Source organism: Megalopta genalis, chromosome 5 (genome assembly GCF_051020955.1).
Source record: "Megalopta genalis isolate 19385.01 chromosome 5, iyMegGena1_principal, whole genome shotgun sequence".
Classification (NCBI taxonomy): domain Eukaryota; kingdom Metazoa; phylum Arthropoda; class Insecta; order Hymenoptera; family Halictidae; genus Megalopta; species Megalopta genalis.
The window spans coordinates 14577590-14582752 of record NC_135017.1 but is presented as its reverse complement, the minus strand read 5'-3'; the positions used below and the strand labels follow the sequence as shown (position 1 = coordinate 14582752).

The 5163-nt window shown below is 43.3% G+C and overlaps 1 long non-coding RNA gene across 1 annotated transcript; it reads left to right on the top strand.

Moving 5' to 3' along the window:
* Window positions 1-2075: 2075 nt before the first annotated feature.
* LOC117226865 (uncharacterized) lies at window positions 2076-3328 on the top strand. The gene is made up of 3 exons (XR_004491926.2): window positions 2076-2188; window positions 2260-2874; window positions 2949-3328. It is a non-coding gene; the product is annotated as an uncharacterized LOC117226865 (long non-coding RNA).
* Window positions 3329-5163: the final 1835 nt, after the last annotated feature.

Sequence of the window (5163 nt, the reverse complement as noted above, 5' to 3'; positions counted from 1 at the left end):
TACTTGATATACATTTATGAAATTAATCGAGTGTTTCACCAAGGACTTCATTTAATACAGAAATCAGTTATTATTTCAAGCATACGTAACACTGTTGAAGGAAATAGTATTCGCAAATATTTGTATTTCTTAGACTATTTTTACCCAGGTCCGCGTGTGAGGAAACCATTATTTAAAATAGTATTCCAAATATTTTCTCTATAAATATTCTCCGTCTTTTTCCTTCAGTCTCTCCATCTCTCTCTCTCTCTCTCTCTCTCTCTCTCTCATGTTCTCCCTTTCTTTCTCCTTCTCATTTACTCTCTTTTGGTTTCTCTCGTTGAGCCACCCTCTCCATCTCCCTCTCTCTCGTTTTCTTTCAGTCTTTCTCCGTCTCGTTTTCCAGTTCCATCTTTCCCGGCGAGTTTCTCTCCCTCTTTTTACGGAACAGCAGAAATACTCGCGCCCGGGGACCTTAAAGTAGAAACTCTCAAAGGTTGTAAACGAAGGGGTCGAGATCCCGGGGCTCGTGTGAACCTGGCTGTGAGAAAGCGGGCGCGGGGGCGGGTGCAGGGGTGCCGGATCAAGGGGTGCTTCAGTCTCGATAATGAAATGGATGCCCTCGGGTGCGAGCGGTCGTAGCAACGCGTAGTGTGAAACCCATTCGCAAATTAACCTTACTTATTCATTAACGCTAACGACCTACCATCATTGCCTTCGACGTGCCCGGCCTTCCTCCCGCCGACCGCCCGCCGCCCTTCCGAACACCGCCAACCCCGGACGACGTCCTCGCCCCAGCATTCTTCGACGATTCTTCCTTTTTTTTTCGTCGTGCCCGCGGAAAATCTATCGTTCATCGACTTTTCCCGTGCTCCCTTTCCTCTGTTAACCCTAACAGTCGGAAATCGGCGAATTGGAGCTGCTTCCCTTCGCTGAACGATTTTCGTTCACATCTATTTATCGTAGAACGCGTTGTTCAACGACCGAGAAGAGCAGCTTTCTCATGGAAACCGAACTGTGCGCGCCGAGGAGTTTATTTAGCAATTTTCTGAAACATCTTTTCGAATGCATGCACCGAAAAAACGATATTTTTCTAAAAGATGATGAATTTTATTCGGCAAAAGAACGGAAGAAATTAAACTGTGTTAAGAAACTGTAATTGTAGACAGAAAGAAAAAAATCGTAATGGCAGGGTTTCAAAAAGAATATTTTTTAAATTATAAATAAGTATTATAACACAATTAAAATTCCAAATTCGATATCATTACAAAATGTCTCTATCTCTCTTTCTCTCTCACGAAATGAAATATATATTGGTTAATAATAAGTAGTCGACTTCGGTAGTCGTATGGAGGATGAACCGCCATTTTCTTTCTGAACCGATTCCCGCCAATCCGAACCAACATGGCTGCCGCGAGAAATCAGTTCGCGCGCGCGCGCGCCACAAGGAAAGATGCAAGGCAGAAAACCCCGTACACTCCACGGTGTATGCTAATGCCGGGTCCAAATACACGGTGTGTTCCCTGTATACAAGCTCGCTGCATACACGACGTAACAGAATACAACGTCTATCAGCATCCGACGAAAATGGGGCCATTCGCGTGCCAGTTGCGATCGTAAAATCTCACGGTGTCTCTGGCGGATATGAATTCTCGAAGAGCTGGCTAACAACCATCCGCGACCGTGCGCGACTTTAATTTGACGCGAATCAACGCGAAACACCATATATATATATATATATATATATATATATATATATATATATATATATATATATATATATAAATTCGAGAATTGATAATATAACTATTTTGCACTACTGTGCAATTACACGCAATTTTCCATCTACGCGCCAAAACGGTCGCCGAGCTAAGGCTATAGACGTAGACCGCCCTTTGAATCCGAATTTTTGTGAGAAATTTAGGCGAATAGCTGTTCCCGTTTACATATTTCGAATCAGCATGCAAGAAAATACAATCACAGAGTATCTTTTCCTACCTTACACGCCACTTGCCCGGAAAATACAGGAAAATCTTCCACGATGCAGCTCCCGCGTTCGCACCCTCTTGAGCACTCCTAATTCAAAATGGCGCCGCCGTGTGGCGCACTCGCTGTGCGCGCCGATCGCGCGATCTGTTCGCGGGTCGGAGCGGTCGGAAGCACATCATCGTTGGAAGATCGTCGCAGGAGCGTCTCACGGCATTCAAAGGTAACTTGAATCTCGCGTAGAAATACAATCCGCGAAAATGACAGCTTCAGCAAACGTTCTTTGTCTTCCAGTTCTAAATTACACGCACGTCAAGTTTCGGTGACACACGATCTTCCAACGGGAGCCGCGCTTGAACAGGTTAGAAACATCTCGACCGACCGACTCGCAAGTTATCGCGGCGCGTTTACAAAAACTGTCCGTGGTAAGTGATAATTAATATTCTTTTCTCGTTCGGTAAAGTTTGTAAAAAAATAAATAACATATGTAGACGAATCGCAGGAAATTTCTCTATTCGATCAATTAACCTTTCGCGAGTGATGTAAATACGGTAAAAGACTCTCGATCGCTCGTAACCTGTAACGCGCGTGCGCAGCGCCGCTTCTGGCGGGATGGCTTTTCAAAACACCGTGTGTGATTTTCAGTCAGTGCTCCTCATGTTTTGTTGACTCGCGATTCGCATCCGCGTTAAAGTTGTTTCACCAATGTCTCGTTAAATAATTGTTGCGACGATTTTAAGTGTAGCGTTCGATTTTGAAGAAACGGGTTAGATTCACGCGACGAGCGTCTCGGGTTTTCGCGTGTTTAGTGATCGGTTGAAGCAAGAGGAACTGGAAGAGTGAGGTTAAGTGACAATATGCTAACTAAACACCGAACGCGATGTCACACGGAATTACAGAAGTCGATTGGTAAGTCACTTGTAAAATTATATTATGAATTGTAAAATGAAATTGCGAATTGCTTATTTGTTTATGCCTTTCAGAGAATATTTACCGAGGATAAATTGATTTTCTAAGGCTCGCTGTAGGCGATAGGAATCTTGGCCGTCGCTAGGTAGCTTATGATCGATGTGGCAGGAATCATTGTACAGAATTGGCTGTCCATACTCGTTCAAGGTGTTTTAAATGAGAGTGGTTAGTGAGGCTGTGAGCTTGATTCAATGTTACACGATGTTAACAATCGATCAGGAATTCGATTGTTACAATAATCAAGGTCTCACAATTTTAACAAGGAGGATCTGGAACATCACAATGAACAATAGTACAAAATTTTATATTATACAGGATAACTATAAATAGAATGAAATATGTAAGTTCGACTGAAAATAACTAAGCAATAAAATGTAGAAGTTGTAGGATGAAATTGATGAATTTTTTGATTTTATGATTTTAATTTCACCCAAATTTGTCCAATCCACATTTTAATTATCCCAACAATCAATGTTGCACAGGTCTCATCGAGGATATTGCATTAATATGCAACGAAAAAATTCGATCAAGGATAAACGCGCAGGTTCCACCAACGAATTACCAACGTGAACAATAAATCTAGTTCAGCAGGATTTCGAACGTTAGATATGAACGTTGGATTTCGGATAGCTCGGCGATCCTAATGATGCATACATTTACGGTACAATGCGTCCCAGAGATTTGATAGCGAAAAAGTAGAACAGCCGTCGTAATACGAATTGTTGGAACGATTCTTTCGTGCAGCAGTGTTTCTCTTATAGCCTGACTATTACGATCGTTTGTATTCCTCGTAAAGCGACCACTGAATAGCAAAGAGTTTAAGAAAAGTGGTCATCCATTGAACTGGATGACGGTGAAACGTGACAGGGAAAATGTCCCCCGAGCCCGAAACGACAGTCGGTATTCCATGTCCTGTTTCCTAATTTTTTTTACTTTATACCCGGCTTGCCAGTTCGCTCCCCACAGAAACGTTTGTACATTTTTTAAATCCGCATTATCTGGTTTTTACATAATTCAACTCCCGCGGCTTTTCCCTCACTGATCGTTCGTGTAATTTGCTTGTTAACTCCTACATTATTCGTGTATTTCTATTTCCCATTATTTCTGATATAAAAAAGTATATAAATACGGTGTTCGGTTAAGTTCTTGTTTAAATATCGCTAGAGGTATCAACGTTACATCGTGTCTATAATTATTCACAGCGACGTACGTGCAATACCTTTTGTTCTTAATTCGTTGAAAATAATATATCGACGTTTATGAAATGATTTGAAATAAATTGATAATGGTACCATTAGCGATACGGTGTCGATTCGACGTCCCGTCGCCACTAGTTATATTAAAACGGTGCTCGCTCAACGAGTCGAAGATTAACCCGCGAATTCATCAGCGAAAAATACTAGTTTCGGCAGATCTCGCGGATCACGCGCAGCGCATTACAAACCTCTGCGTGGCCATCGAGGCGACCACATATTTTGCGGCGTGCGGCGTGCGGTGCGGCGCATTGTAAATCACAGATCGGCAGATAATGATCGACGATTTACATTTTTCGGCCGATTCGGTATCGAGCGGTGCGCGTAGTCGTTTCGCGTGTCGTACATCGAGCGTTTCGAAAAACGCAAAAACCCCCGTCTGTTTTGTATCGAGTGCGCGGGTGGTTATGGGGTGTGGGTGTGGCACAGAGGGCGGCTGGAGAGAGAGAGAGAGAGAGAGAGAGAGAGAGAGAGAAGGCTCGTGTAGTCGTATCAATTCGACTAAATCGAACGGTGGCCGAGTGTTTCCACCGTGGCGAACGTTTCCTCCGTCAAATTTCGAAGCAAACGCCGTAGACTGGCTTCCAGCTTGTAATTATTCCCGGCTAATTCGCGTTTCCTCTCGTTCCCTCGTTATGGGCCTACTTTATCCCTGTCCGACGAACAGAAGGATCTCCCAGGTAGACTAAAGAATCGCGTAATCGGTCTCGTCGATCTTCGTAATCTCGAGATCTGCAGAAAAGTGCGAATCTTCTCGATTCTTCAACGACTGCTGCTGCTACCGAGTGCGAGAATTTCATTATTTTAATCATTTTCTTCCATTCGCTTCGTCTGGTTTATTTACTTTAAATATTTCAACGACGACGAACCCTATGCATTCTATTACAAATCGATGCTCCGACGTTGCAAGCGGTCTGAGGAGCCGGCACAGTGATCGAAACGAGCCTAAATGATTCCGGGGAAACACGCGATTGCC